Source organism: Thunnus albacares, chromosome 3, assembly GCF_914725855.1.
Source record: "Thunnus albacares chromosome 3, fThuAlb1.1, whole genome shotgun sequence".
In the NCBI taxonomy this organism is placed as follows: Eukaryota; Metazoa; Chordata; class Actinopteri; order Scombriformes; family Scombridae; genus Thunnus; species Thunnus albacares.
In genome coordinates, this window is record NC_058108.1 from 21,275,957 (window position 1) to 21,292,873 (window position 16,917).

General features: G+C 37.1%; 1 long non-coding RNA gene across 8 annotated transcripts in view; it reads right to left on the reverse strand.

The window, feature by feature from the left end:
* The window catches only part of LOC122979465, a 259,931-nt gene that overhangs the window by 138,118 nt on the left and 104,896 nt on the right, over positions 1 to 16,917 (reverse strand). For 7 of the 8 annotated variants that reach the window (XR_006402863.1, XR_006402861.1, XR_006402864.1 and 4 more), the window contains one exon: positions 1,674 to 1,742. This is a non-coding gene — a long non-coding RNA (uncharacterized LOC122979465). Of the gene's footprint in view, positions 1 to 1,673; positions 1,743 to 8,124; positions 8,224 to 16,917 lie in introns of all 8 variants that reach the window. The other variant, XR_006402867.1, reaches the window with a different exon arrangement.

Genomic DNA, 16,917 nt, shown 5'->3' on the forward strand with positions numbered 1-16,917 from the left:
TTTTAAAAGCATTTTAAAATGAATAACTCAACAAAATGTGTTTATATTACATATTGACACCCATAGATAGCATGCCGGGATGATCAAGCAGACATGCAGGGCTCATTATCAGACCACCAGGGGCTCTAACATATTGTGAGTGCCAAGTCCATGATGAATACATGTTTGAAACAAGTTACTAATTTCAATTGAAATGTGCAATTAGACTGTACCCACAAGCCAAAAAGTTAAAATTCACATTATGCTTGTATGTTGCAGAGATGTTAATTTTAACACAGAACTCAGAGACAAATTTATGTTTTTGAGTGATACAAATAAAAAAGACTTGACTTGAATTTCTGCACCTGGAAAATGGGAAATATATTTATGACGAGGAAAATCCCATTTAAACAGTTCATATGATGCTTGGATGATCCCCCGTTTATTTATATAGCACCTTTCCTAACAAGGTCACAAGGTGTTGCACAGGTGAAAGCAATAACATAAAAAACAAGCAAGCATAAGCATAATCAAAATGGGATTTAAATGCGGACACAGAGCTAGCTAACCTCCAATCCTCAGGCAGGCTATTGTACTGGGCCTTGTATTCTAACGGAGGAAATTTTTAAAATCTAAAAAACATGGATCTATTACGTTCTCTGTTGTCCTCAGTAAACTAGACTTTAGTTCTTTTCATTAACGCAAAATGGAGACAACTAGCAAGCCGTGCTGAACGAATAATCATGACATCAAAGTAGGACATCACATTCGTCAGAACAGACGGAACAATTGTGGATAAAACTAAGGCACCTCTGTACAATGAGGATGTTCACTGGGCTGCCTTTTCACTGGTACTTTCATGGAGCATGTTTGGGTGCCTTAATGTGGACCAATTATGAGTCAGTTCATATTCAGTCAAACTTGATATTTTTAAAAGTCAGAGTTCTAACCAACACACACAATAATCACAACAATAATTCTAATCCAAAAACAACAACTCGTCTGTTTTGATTTACTTTGATCCCTATGAGCTTTCCCCTGTCTCCATTTTCTCTAGACCCTCCGTGTTTTCACTGTAAACTTTAGCAAAAATGACTGTCAACACAGTACTGCTGAATAGTTCATTTCCCACCTATCAATCCTCTCCTGTGGTGCCACAGAACAATATTGTCCTGTTTACATTCCCAACAACATCACTGAGCAAAATGTACCAACCTGACAGTGGTGCCCTTTGAAAATAGACATATCCTGTTACAGATGCATGACGGATGGGTAACTAACATATTAATATATTCATTAAATCTCTATTAGTGTTCTGAAAGTCACAATATATCATGTGTGTTACTGCTTACTTACTTCCTACAGGTAATTAGTCAACCTCCATAGAAAGAAGCATTTTTAATAAATATCACACTTCTAATTATTCAGTTCTTTAAAAGGATCTTTTAATTTCATCCTCACGTCTATGCTTGTCAACACCTCTCCCAGATGAGCACACCTTTGTTAATTACCAGAGAAAATTCTACACCACTCTGGAGGGATGATGGATCACGATATGCATCCTTCCAGGCAATTATTCCTTTGTAGCACATGTAATTAAGTAGGGAAATATAATGTAGCGAATTAATTATGATTAATGGAGCTAATTTGAATGGACAGATTAAGTGCAGTGTTTTAATGCTCTCATATTTTACCTTTTTTATGAAAGCCATCTCAGTCTGAACGTCCTCGCTGCCTCTCACCACACATCAGTCTCCGGAGACCTGAAGGTGACAGGAGAGTGATGGTGTAGTTGACAACCCTGCAAGGAGCTTAATTTAATACCAACGTTTTCTGAGTATTTTATAAGCACAGTCATACATTGTCAGAGTTTGGACAAACAGTGATGTGTTGTTATATGATAGTACCAGTGTGTTTATGTGCAAGAATGCAGAGCGCCCTCCACACTACAAATTTAATGGCAGTCAAACATGTAGAACAGCCTATGTGCAAAAGATATATTAGATATATCGTATTTTGTAATACCGACACTTTTAAAGACTTCCGCTACGATTATCATCATTATCCCTATTTATATTTATGCTATTATGGAAGCAAGATATAGGAAATACATCCTAATTCTGACCCGATACAGTACTTGTGCTGCTTTTACCACTTCTTGGTTGGTTAAAATAATAAATAATAAAAAACAACTGCAATAGCCATCATGTCACAACACAGCTGTTGATGCTGCACAATGAAATGGCTAGGAAAAAAAAATACTTTAGTCAGTGATGGCAACGTCAACAATAATGATAACGAACTGATTAAGTGAACCAATTACAGAAAGCAGACAACCTAAACACCAGCCAACCCCAAATGTCTAATATTCTCTAGTTCCAGTATCTAAATTATAAGTATTTACTGCTTTTCTTTGTTTTATGATAACAAACAAAATATCTACTAAATAAAACTATTTGATATCTCCACCAGTGCTACATCAGTTCAAATGTAATTTATATACTACACCTACATAGCAACAACAAAAAAAACAAACAAACAAAAAAAAAAAACATCGATTTTGAAGGGTAAGATTTAAAAATAATTAAAATTAAGTTAAGTTAAATAAAAGTCAAATGGCAGATGAGAAGTAATAGCAGATTCCAGGTAAAAGCAAGGATCTTAAAGTGAGCTGTTAGCAGGAACCTAAAAGCCACCAAACAGCAGACACCAAAACTACAGAAGGCAGCTTCATGTAGGTCTGAAACTAAAGCGCTAACTACATACTCCCCTTTTAGTCATTAAATAGGTTTTTATTAATGCTGTGGGAACTTACTAGAGCCTGACTGATACTGGAGTTTTGAGGCAAATACTGATACTGATATTTGAGAGTCAAAAAAATTAACATAAACACATAATATGAACAAACTTATATAATTATCCCTTAAATTTGATTATTAAACAATTGTCACCAAGATATGTGCCGAGTGGGCATTTTTGCAGTTTTGCAGCTTACAAACTTGTGCTCTAGCTCCTTTTTTCAGTTTCCAAGGCAACAACTATCCCAATAAACATTAAACAAACAAAACTCATACATGTCTTTGGCATTTCTGTGCAGTAATTTCTTGTTACTTATCAGCTAAAATATATGCCAATACAGATATATCTGTGATAAGCTAACAATAGCCCATAATGTAGGAGAGGCTCTAAATCTTATAATTTATCCTAAAACCAACTGGAAGCCAGTCAAGGACTTTAGATTAAGAGTGATGTGAGCTCTTGTCCTGGTTCCATTTCAGACTCTGGCAGCAGGATTCTGTATGATATTTATGGGCCTTTTTGGGAGGATTTGAAAGCAAACTATTGCAAGTACTCGACCCTATTTTCAGTAAAAGTCTTCTAATTATTGATTTGGCACCTATAAATTGGAACGCTAAATAATGAAGCTACTTCTAATTGTGTCATTCGCTATTTAGTTACCAGAAGAGGATCTATCACACATATAGGCACAAAAACACCTTCTTTTAGATGAGTCTGCAACTGCCCGACCACTTATACAGTATTGTCCTTGTATTGACAAGCTCTACTAGCCAAAGACATGCATCAGTGGTTGTCATTAATATTAAAAAATTGACATGTAAACAAACATGTCCATCAATTATGTCCTTACAGTGCAGTGATTGAGATCGAGTGGTTAGGCATATCAACTGAATGGCTAACAAGGCCTGTCAGACTAATAATGTAACTTTTTGCCAAGAGGGAAATTACATCGGCAGTCAGATTAAAAGAGTAAGTTGCCAAGAAACAGCTTATTAAAAAAAAATGATTAACATATGTCATTCCTATGATCTTTCCTGATCATGTACAGATAAGCGTGGACGAGTAGACAGAGATCAGTGATGGCATTAAGTGAGATGCCTTTATCTATAATCTGTGCCCTACTTATTTTAAAGAAAAGGCTTTGATTTCTACATTTTGGAGGAGTTTAGAAATACATGTAGTCCCTTATAAGCTCCTATGTCTAACTGCCTATAGATTAATATGTGATTAACTGTAAAACTTTAAGAAAATGACGTGAACCATCAGACTGGCGAATTTCATTTGTATGCAGCTGTTTGTGTGATGCCTGGTAGCATAGAGACAGAGTCAAACACTGTCTGGAAGACAATGGCTCTCTCAGCCTCTACTGTCACTCACAGTCTTTCCCTTAAAGCAAAGAAAGTCATATGGCCAATCTCAAAAATGACTACTCTATACCAGCTACTTCTGCCCTGTGTGGGATTTCTGTTTAAGTGTGTGTGTGTGTGTGATTTTGTCTGTGTATACATGCCGCAACCATGTGTTTGTGTCCATGTGCGGGATGGTGTGTGTGTGTGTGTGTGTGTCTATGCTGCAACCTGTCTGACACTCCTCTTGTTAGTTTGCAAATGCCCTGTCCTACAAATGACAGGCAGACACATGGGAGTGTGAATTAGAATTCACCTCTAATCACTCTCTAATTCACCTCCTGTCACTCCGGAGGCTCGCTCACAGCCCCGTTTCTGCCACATAAGCGCTTTGTAGGTGAATGCTGATGTGAAGATTTAGAGCACAAGAAACCCCTCCACATATACACACACACACAGACGGTTGTAACTATAGACTGCAAGTTCACATTCACTTGAGGAGAGTAAACAAATGCACTTTAACTGAATCACCACAACGACCCAAACATACGGACCTGTAAGTTACCATTTATTCAGTTTAATCATATATTCGTCTGTGTTGCTGTTCTGTACAACAGCATACGCCTATCATCTGTTTTCTTAATTTCTTTCTCCGTGAACATTTCTTTCAAACACAAGCTTTGTTCGCCTCTAAATCCTACATTCATTTGTGCAGTGACATTTTTCAAGCCAGGGAAGTGGTTTTGCATTTGAAAGCAATTTCAGCCTTGATTTCAGCACGGTGTATTCTATTTTTAGTGCACTCTGGTGCTTAAGAACTGAGGCAAAGCTAGTATGTATTGTCTACATGCAGTGCATGGTGTGCTAAAGCATCAGCCTGCTCTGCGGTAATTTAAATTAACACTGGGCACAGAGGTGAAATTGCTCTCAGTCTTATCAACATTAATTTGTTCCAAGACCTTTTTCCCCAAAAGGTTTGTGTGTGTTTTTTTTAAACCTGAGAGAATTCATTATTGAAATGAAACAATGAAATACAATAAATATAGTATCTGAATCATTATGCAAAACTTTAACAGGTAACCCACAACAGTGTGTTTGTTTACTTCACTGACATACATTGCACTGATTAGTACATTATTAATAGCAGTAATAGTAATAATGTTGACAGACAATTATCAGACAACTGTGGTGAACTGTGACTTCTCCAAAGTTACAATTATGAAAATAAATGTAGATTAACAGCTGCATTTACATTTAAAGTGCACAGAACTAATGACAATGCTTTCTGTAACACAAAAACAGCTTAAAGGGTCAGTTCATCCATATTACAAACCTGATACACACAGTATAGTCAGATTTTTGAGATATGTCTGTAAAACATCTATCAACCATTTTCATGCAGACTATTTTTTCTGTAGGAAATGGTAACAATTTTACAACAACTCTGTGAGTCACCAGGACATTGTTGGAACAAAACATTGTGTTTTGTGAAATGTTTTTGTGTTTCCTGAAATTATGTGTTTTATTGTTGTATTATGTGAAATACTGTGTTTTGCACCTCAGCCGTACTTTAATGTAGATTTTGACAACAAATGTAAGTCTCACACTATCACTCTAAAACTACACAGTAGATGCAAATACGTCCCCTGAAATATTTAAAATTGTTGAACAGACCTAAATGATTCACTACAGCTATTATGCATGGTCTTAATTTTATTGTATTTTGAGCTCATAAATTTAACTATGTAACAAGATAACAAGGTGCTCAGAACAGCTTGAGGTTGTCAGACCATGACAGCAAAACAGTATGGATGGAGTAAAGAATTTGATGAGGAAAGATGCTTGTGAGATTTGCAAACTATTAACAGGGGAGTTGCGGCAGTGTTGTATGTGTGTAAATATGTGTGTATTTGTTGGAGAGAGAGAGACAGAGAGAGAGAGAGAGAGAGAAAGATTGATTGTACACTAACTGATTGATTGTTGATATTTGCATATTATTGTATATTTATTGCTAATCACTGTCAATGTCAATAATTTTCTGTACTGCTTTGGCAACATAGGTTTCTGATCTGTCATGCCAATTAAGCTTATTTGAAATTGAGAGACATTTACAGAAACACAGATGGGAGTAGGCAGGTTACCGCAGTAACTTTAAATTATTAGTCACCAAGGACCAAGGCTGAACTCAATCATTTGTCACCTTGAGATGCTAAACAGTGAGGTATACACAAAGCCGGGATGTGCTCTAGTAGGCATCATCACTGAGATTACAGTACATTATTGGCTTAGAGGCAAGCCACTGTAATTACAATGCAAAATGACAAGTTACATTTCATCTACTATGGGCGTGAAAGAGGCGCACAGATTGAATGGAGATACATCCTCCAAGGGCAGAGCAAAGGTTTTATTGCATAGCTTATTCAAATGAGTCATCATCGGCTTTAACAGCACCAACTTTAGATTTTCCTTCACCTCTTGTGTCCCGCTTACATCACTGAGCGTGTGGGATTATTTCGTATCATCTTTTGAATAGATTATGCTTAATTTGCATTTATCTGTTCAAATGAACTTTAATTCTGATTTACATTTACATTTTTGTAAGCAGGCACTAGTTTGGTTGGCTACAACAATCATATAAAGTGTTTCTTCTTCTGAAGGGGGACTTAAATACATTCAACCTTATATGAAGCAGCACTCAAGACCTTTTCAGAGTGACTGCCTTGCTGCGCTGTTAACAGTCAGGTTTTGTACCTGCTGGAGTCAACCAAGCATTACACTAGAAGCTCAAGCCAAAACCCTGTTCACTCATTAATATAACTGAAGCAATCTATATATTCTTAACACTTGCTTCGGCCTGCTGTGTCACAGTGTCAATTGGCAATTGTGTGTATTGTTAGTTATGATCAGGTGACTGGATAGAGCAGGGTAATTGGGCAGTGTCAATTAGGGACTCAGGGACTGCTTTGAAGATTGCAGTCTAAAATTGCCTCTCCCTCTATAGTGCAAAATATCCTGTTGCCAGTGTGAATATCGGAGTGTTAAATGGTAAAAGAATAGCTCCAGATAGCCACTGTGAGGATGATACTTTCAGTTTGACTGAGTCCCATTTAAATGCCTGTAAAATATCTGCCAGTACCTGACAAATGCCACCTTCTTGCACTTCATTTTACAAGTTTTCAGGGAAAGCAGTTCCACCTTAAATATATGAATTACCCTCAGGACAGCCGAGCGTACATGGTAAATATACATTTTTTGCTGCATGCATGTAAATTTTCCCTGAATAGTGGGTGACGTCTCATATTAACATCTTCCCGCCTGCTGCCATCAAAATCAAAAAACACAACATGTAAAAAGTGCACTACGGGTCAAAGGGAATATTTTAAGCAATGCAGAAGGAATTTTTAGAGGGGAAATAGTCACTGTGAATGCTGCTGCTGCTGCTAGCTGACAGGAATGTTTCCAAAAATTCATCTGCTGTAAAATATTGTGTGGGAGTCCATACAGATGACATATATTACATTACAGTCGAGTCAGGGAACAAGGGAAGGTCACACGCTATAGAGTTGTGAATAGTGACAACAAAATAGCATAAGAAAATGTGTAAATACAAAGTAAGATGTTAAGACTTATCTGAATAACCAGCCATTTGACATATTAACAAAACAGTAGTGCACTTCTCATTTAAATGCTCACATAGCAGCATAGCAGATAATACAATCGCTGACAGATTTATTATCTCTGAAACTGATAAAACTGAGTTACTGATAACACCAGCACTTGTGTCCACAAGGCTTCCTGTTGTGCTTGAAAATTGCTGGCAGGAGGTTGCAAGGATGAAGCACTTCAGTGAAGTGAGGAAAAAGCACTGCATGTGGGTTTTGTCCCGATGAAAACATCTCACCTATGCATCTGAAGTGAAACGTCAAAAAGCACTTTACCAAAACCCTAAATATTCTTACCACAGACAAAAAAAAAAAGAAAAATGCTTTGAAATTGATACCTGGTGCCTGATGTCTTTATAAGTGAGTCACATGTCTCTGAGTGCTCTCCCTCCAAGGCACTGGTGTTAGATGAAAAAGGCCATAAGGTCTTCCACAACCTTAGACAGTAAATAGATTCAGTCAAGCAGTGAGACTGTCAAAGCAGCACTGTAGAAGCACTTGATGAGAAAGAATTATATCAGGCAATATATCGTTATCAAATTTTTTAAAACTATCAGTATCTGCCTAAATAATCCATTGATCAGGCTTGTGTTTGTTCATGGCTCATTGTGTGTGATTACTGCTGATTTTCATAAAACCAGGGGGAATAGTACACCTCTTTACTATATTACAACATTTGCAAAATGAGACTGGGGAGACCTACACAGTTCCTTTGTTCATGAGTCATGTACACTAACTGAAACATCACTAGTCAGACTTTGATAAAAATGACACATACTAGCCAATTTTAGCATTTAAAATTACAGTACACAGGGTTTTCGGTTTTCCAATGATATGGAGTAGCCAGCCAGTGGGAATAAATAGCCAGCTAGGGGAGTTTGAGATGGCATGTCCCCCCCCGGGAGAAAATTTTGGGTGTAAAAGCCCAAATTTGGTGGCTTCTGGCACATTCTAAAGCCACTAATCTATCATATACAATGATCTTAATTATTGCATATTTGAATGAGTTTGCCTACCTGACTGTAAACGTGGTGAATTATTGTAAAGGAGAATCAGGCTTCTTGTGCGTTTGAGCCCACACAGTCTGTAAATAGCTATTAACATTTAAAACCATGCTTATTCCTGACAGATCAGAACTTTTATAATTAAGACTCATTAGACCTAATTGCTATTTTTTATTTATTTATTGACACTGTAAGGTTTATCAAGACATGCCACAATGATGATAAATGTACTGTTTTACTACAAACATAAATGCACTCTCATTCAACGAAAATAAACAAGGTTATTTTAAGGAGGAACATGTTTTTAATCCCTATATATCTAGCCTATGTATTAATTTTAAATTAAATTATTTATAAAATAAACCTATACCAAAAATAACTCAACAAAACATGTGAATCACTTGACTGAAATCATGTGAATCTACTGAATCAACTCAACTCCTGGTCATCTTCATCTTCAGTATCATCCTGAGTCTGAGGCTGAGGCATAGTCTACATTTTCCTCATATGACGTAGGCCTGTTACTTTGACAACGTTGTCTGTTTTAGTGTGTTTGCAACTTAGAGATGGCTCTGTTGTAAAAAGTGAAATGTAAATAAAGATAATTGATTCATTCATTAAGCCTATTAACGTCTGTGTGGCGTATATGGAAAATGCAGCGATTTCAGTGGGCTTTTCAATACTGACAATCTTGCTGCCATCAGTATTTGTTTTTTTAGGTTTTTTCCAAACTAGTCTGTCTAATGAGGATGTCATGTCTCTGCAATCAGTGCAATTCTTAATGTTTTTTGTTATCAATTATTTTGCTAATATTTGTCAAATACTGAAAACGACTCTCCGCTCTCCACTTGGCATGACACAACCTCTCAGCTGACTGAACGTGCACACACATTCATATAGAGCATGTAAGTGCGGGACTGATACACACAGATAGGCACGTTACTCTATCATCATTCTTGTATTGTTTTGAAGCGGAGGCTAGTGGTCGTAAATGTACACACATAGCAAATCACAACTTGTTAATCCAAACTACTTTATTAGAATCAAACATTAATATAATAAAGTATTCGGCTGGACTTAAATGAGTAATCTGCTGTTTGGAAACTTATGGAAAGCTCTGAGTACACTGACAGATATTGACAACACAACTCGAAGTGACATATTTATTGCTGATTGGCCACTAGAGGTATCATTTATGTCCGATGCCATGTTCACTGTTGCCTTGTGGATTCCTAGAAGCAGTTAAATGAACATTCCTTCAAATAGCATTTACACTGATTGTTTTGCTGCTTAACTATATTGATTGCATTACTTTAATTGGATGTTTGAAGCCATGGTTTGTTAATCACCCATTTTTTTCTCTTCTGCCATCTTTTGTTCTTTTGTTCACACATGTGTGTGCGTATTAAGTACATATGTGTAAACAATGTGCATTTACAAAACCTTTAGTTCTTTATTGACTGATTGATTTTTTTAGTATATTGTTTATATTTTGAATCAAGAGAACACAAGATAAAATAGTTCAAGAAAAAAAAATCTGTTATCTCCAAAGAAATATTGATTACCTGCTCCTAAAACAAAATACAAAGCTTGTTTTTTGCCTATGATTTGACATGACTGTGCACAAAAATGAATGAAATGTAGCAGGGTAAATGATAGTGTTAGGCACACTTGACTGTCTTTATATCAGGAGAAAGGAGGAGTAAATTATTCCCTCAGAAGGTGAGTATGCCATAACAGAGCGAAGGAGAAAGTTAATTGGCTGTCTCCTGGCCAACTGGGATCTCAATTCACTTTAACATGCAAAAGAACCACTAATTATAGGACACAATGCACCGCTATCTCCTGGCTCACTGCATACTTTGCAGGTCAGACAATCAGATGCTCCCTGTAAAATCAAAGCAAAACAAAACATGGAGGAGAGGCTGTAATTAGCCTTCACTCTCCAATGACATGAAGGCCTGGATGTTTGAAAACATGTCGTGAGATACCATGAAACATAAAGATAGCAACTATATCTCCTAAAAGACACTTTCTTATACAACTACTCTACATAAGCCAATACATTTTTTAGGGGAACATAATGCCACCAGGATTACATTTTCCATCTGTGTTAGCAGCATGGCTCTGAGGATAGCACTGCTGGGCTGTTGGTCAGTCAGACCGCCACTATTGTTCAGATTGAACTATCTCAACAACTACAGAGTGCATTGCCGTGGACTTTTGTAGCAACATTCATGGTCCCAAGAGGACAAAGCCTACTGACTTCGGTGATTTTTTTCCCTTTTCCCACTGGTGCCACCATGAGGTTTACATATGTTGTTTATGGTGAAATATCTCAATAACTATCAGATGGATTGCCATTAAATTACTTAATACTTCGGTTCATGACTAAATATCTACAAAACTAATGACATCCCCATCAGTTTCAGCTGTACCTTGTGTTTAGTGATATTGTCAGCATGTTAGCATACTGGCTTTTTAGCTGAAAGCACCACTGTGCCTAAGCACAACCTTACTGAGCCACTAGCATGCCTCTAAACTCTCAGTTTGTTGTCAGCGTAACGATAAAACACCTATATTTAGACACAATTGCAAACTGTTCACACTGCCTTGCAAAGGATGCAGTTCTTTCGTTATGTTTGCACAACTTGCACATGCATTGAATCATAGTTTGAATCTTATTTTAGTATTTTTGCATTTGTGCAGGAATATACTTGTCAGGAAAATGAACACAGGTTAAGTGCACTTTTCTGTTACATATTCATGCCACAGTTAATGGGACTGTTGAGATTTATGCAAGCATACATTTGATTTCAGAGCTGTGGAGTAAAGTGTGACTTTTTAGTGTGAAACTGAGTTTCCAGAAGTGAACAGAGGAGAAATATTAGGATTACATGCCTTTTGAAAGTTGGAACGTTTAACTTTGAAAGTTAAAAAAAACAGTCAAGGTCAGGATGGGTGAACAGTTTTGTTTACAATACCTGTTTCCAGAATAAATTTAGTATTTATGAAACAGTAAGCACCAAAGTTAAGTGATGTCCTGCCATGGCTCATCCTACTGCAGTGCAGACAGAGAGAGAAAGAGTCTTTGCAGTGTTACAGCTGGTTGTATAATGTCATATTATTAAAGGGCCATTACACTAGAATACTTGGAATTAATGTAGCTGAATAGTGTATACCTGTATCATCAACTCCACCCATATATGACCTTCTGTCATGTCACCAAAGTTCCACACATACTGTACAATAAAGTGTTTCCCATTAATTGTTTAGACTTATTTATTCTTATTTGTCCCACCACAGTTTCATAATGAACCGAAAATATTTTTACACTTCTCATAATAACATAAAAGATCTCTAATATTGTGTTTTGCTCTGGCTGCTCGCGATTTTGTTGTCAGGTTTGTTGGAAGGTGAGTTTTTTTTATGTGAAATGATTCAGCCACCAAAACCGGAGTCCCGCTGCCGCTGCATGCAGATTAAATACAGGGAGCTTTAACTACTAGCAGCCACTACTACCTATAGGCTTGCTAAGCTAACCATCACAGCTCAAAGATAACAGAAAGCTGCAATTTCAGTATGGAGAGGAATTATTGAAACATAGAGCATCAAGTTTATCTCACTGCTGGCATTACAAGTGTATTTCATTCAATCTTGGCAAAATAGATCAATATTGTCTGTTTTCAAGCGTCGGTTTGCAATGCAGGACAATAACATGACAATAAAAACATTAAAAGTCTTGTCCTTATATTATCTAAGAGCAAAACTAGCTGTATTGGAAACAAACGGCTCATTTCTGTTTCCGTGCTCCGGTGCTGAGTGCAGCGAAGTCTGAACTCATTCTGAACCAAACAGCAGTGCAGCCTCCTCTGCTGTTGCCCGGTGTGGTTGGTTCTTCAGCCACTGACACCGACCACTGCCCGGGTATCTGGAGTGACTCACAGGCTTCATCCCCTCTGAACTGACAGCATGTTCAGTGACACCCTGGAAGTCTCAGTAAATGTAATTAAATAGTCCTTTTTTAGAATTTGAGCTCAACTGAAAACGTTAAACCTGCATTGACTAATGTTTTGTCCTCCTGTGAAACAAGCAGAAACAAGTAATGAACACAATACATTGTCAGAAAATATTTTTAGTTAGTTATAATTAATGTGATGTCTTCGAATGTCACATTTTGTCTAAATCCAAATATATTCAGTTTAATATTATGTATGACACAAAAAAGGTTAAAATCCTCATATTTGAGAAGCTGCAACAAAAACATTTTTGGCATTTTTCCTTGAAAAATTATAATTTGTTTATCAAAATAAATTGATTTTCTGTCAATCGACTAATCGATTAATCATTGCAGCTCTAATTTTTTGGCCTCCTGTTTTAAGCAGAAATAAGTCAGAAAACAGTTATAATAGTTGATTATATTTGCTATGTCATCACCATTCATATCTATACAACCAATGTGTTGTTTACGAGAGCACAAAATTGTTTACAAGAGCACAAAGTTCTTCATAGATCAAGTCTCTTAATTTTGCTCTCAAAGTGCACCAGATTGATGAATTTAGCTTTAAAACGTACAAAATTTTCTTCCAGGGGAGCATGATCCCAGACCCCCCTACAAGGTCTGAAGTCCACCCACCACAGTCTTACAAAATCCTCTGGGAAACACTGCAGTAGGTCATGTGATGACAGCTGAGCACACTTGGTCTGCTGAGGAAGACTATAAAATATGGTTGAAAGTCCAGGAAGAGGCTAATAAGTGGACTGTGAGTTAAGTTATTCTGTCAAACTACTGTTTCCAAGGTCATATAAGTGTATTGTTTCAATTATACAAATAATACAACCTTCATTTATTCATAATTCAATGTATTGAATAGTTTTTATTATAAAGTTATAAGTCATAACTGTCTAACAACATTCAGAAATAAAACTTTCACTGCTGACTTTTTGTAAGTAATGGATGATGTGTCCATTTTATAATTAGCTGTAGAAGAATTACTGCTATTTCATCTTCACCAGAGGTTGGAAGCGGAAACTTCACAGAGAAGGGTCTGGGTTTCGCTCTTGACCTCTGTTAATCACAGCCTTCCAAATGATTAGAACTGAAACAAAGTCTGTTTGAAGTCACTGAAGCGTGGCTCGTTACCGGTTCTGTACTTTGACAATTATGAGGTAATGTTTTCTTTTAATCTTGATGAATCTATTAACAAAATCAGTGTGTCACAAAAATGTTGTTTATGAGCCCATAAAGACTGTTGTGCACTATTTATAGATATTTTCAATATGTGGCTGGACCTTTCTGATGTTCAATCCACTCTTGAGCTCCTGATAGTTGTCCTTTATGTCTCTTTCAGTTTTCCCTTTGGAAAATCAGTACCGCTTAATTTTATGTGAAGCTATTTACAGTAAGATGCATTACGTAACTAACTTTATCTGGTAATGATAGAGAATGAGAATCACATTTGATGCATAATTATGTATAATTTATAAACTGATATGATATTCACTTTGATACCCCCAGTCATTCTGCAACGCAATGCTAACTACTAAGAATGTGCGCACACACATGCACACACACACACACGTGCGCACACGCACACACACACAGAGTTTCATATGCTTTACTGAAAACTGGAACAAGGCTTTAGTGTGTTAGTAATTCTAAGTTTTTTTTTTACAAACTGTATAACAAAGTACTGATACAGCAGAGAAACTTGTAGAATAATTTTAACTGTCTGATGCAAATCATATGATTTAGATGTAAATCTACTTAACAAAAAAGCGCCTAGGCCTACATAGAGGCAACAGGTGATGAAGAAGTTAGGTTTCTTTTTTCTTATTTTAAATATGAAAATCCTCAATACATGTATTTAACATTCCTTTACAAAAGTATACATTTTCAAGATCTTTCAAGGACATTAGATTATGTACCAATCATTATAAAAAGCAATTTAGGTTCAAACTTGGAATTCATAAGGTAGGTAAAGATGCAACTATGCTACAACTATCACTTTGAGACTTTTCAGACTGACACAGTGATGCACCCATATTCCTGCAATATTCCTGAATGGGTCACTGTTTTATGCAGTTTCATTAGACTTCAAAAGACCTGGTTTAAATGGGGTTCAGAAATAATTTGTCCCAAATCCATAATACATACCAATTCTATACATACTAGTTGTCATAGTACACTGTTTTAGCAGAAAGAAAACAAAACAAAAACATCCACATACTTTACCATTTTACACTAACAGGAAATGATAAAACACATGCAACGTCGAATTTCAGTCAAAAATGTGTCTTTGCAATTTCACTGCCTATTAAACTTCACAAAAAGACATCAAAATGTTTTTCATAAGATTTAATGGTTATTGTATTTTCTTCCAAGATCTTTTTGGAGCTGTCTCACCACCACCCACAATTTCCTAGAAACACTTTTTCCAGCTGTGACTAGCTCCTTCATTTCCTTTGTGGATTGCATTGGGAGAAAATGCATCAACATCACACTCAAAAATTGCCCTAATTTGAGACCACATTTGGTTTGAGTGTACTTCATTTTGTCTGCTTTCCAGTGTGAACACACTGTATATTGTATGGATTTCGGAAAAGCCAGCAGAATAGGGTTAAACATGGGTTTAACACATGTTCAGTAGACCTACGTCATACATGTGTCTCTCCTTTTTACCTGTATAACCACACACTGTGTGTAGATTGAAACATTTTACAATGACGATACAACTCAGTCAAGGGTGGAGACCACCACAACTCAGCTCAGCTTCCAGAGAAGACCATAATCTTCCAGGTCAGCATGGTTATCCCCAGCTGGGAGGTGCAGCACAAGTGCAGATCATAACCACAAAGCATAGCAAGCCTGTCCACCCTCAGCCTACGGAAAAGTCTTACATGTAGGTTGTGCACCTTTCTAGTGCAAGTGCTTTGTCTCATTTATTTTGATGGTTGGACTTTTAATTTCTCAGTTCAGCCCAGTAATTGCATTTTGACTATGTTGGGCTGCTCTGACCTCTGACCGCCTACATCGCTTGCTCTGTAGCAAGTGTAGCATGAGTTGGCACCTCGGTTTGGGCCCATGATGGAAGCTCAGTCTGAGTAAAATTACAGTCTTCAGCCACCTGAGTCTGCTTCAAATGTCAGCAATTCACTGGCTCATGGAAAGGGTGGGGGAGTGCAGAGTTAAATGTCAAGTAATGCTTTTTAAACTAATTGCCTTCAGTGTCTTCGGAGAAGCCATTGTGGGCTGGGGCTGATTAGAAAAGGGAGCTTCATGAATCTGACCACCTGATGAGCAGATGGGTATTGTTGCACTCTCATGGAAAAATAGTGGTCTAACAAGACTGTTGCTGTGAAGGGCTAACCAGGGTGCTCATTTTGTGATATGGCACATTTACTTAAATAGCTGCCTGGTTTTGTTGCATGTGATTTTAGTAATATTCAGTAATTTCAACAGGGCTTAAATCATCTGTCATGTCGTATAATGTCAGCCTGACTTAACTAGAAATGCACACTTGGTTTTACAAAAACAAGCATGTTTTTTTATTGAAAATGTCCATAAAAGGGAGTGAACTGTGCAGACTAAAAGAGGAGTAAATAGTGCATTTGTTGGGGATTATTTTCTGCAGCAGATTAATGGCTACTTTTTTATTAGTTACGGCAGCAGGACAGCATTGAACATCATGTGTTAATAGCTTTTGGACAACAATATGCTCAAAGGCAGCCATTCTCAACCAGTGGCCCTTGGAGCGCCATCTAGTGGGCAAACCACTTCCAAATAATTTCAATGACCAATAACGTTTAATTATCACCACACCTATCAAGATGCATCATCAGGTAAAGACAATTTTTGCCACTGTTAGCTAGCTAATGTACCCAAAGATGCAGTGACACAAAATGGGTCGGCTATTGAAACGAGAAAGTGATGTGGGAGACAACCCTGCGCCAGTAAAAGCTCCGTGCGTGAGGTGAGGAAATATGACCCTGAATACATTAAATTTGGATTCATAATGGCAGTCAGTGATGCTGAGCCGAAAGCAGTGTGTTGAATGTGTTGAAATCCTATCAAATGAGGCGCTAAAACAATCGAAGCTCCAGAGACACTTGAGGACTTTTCACACC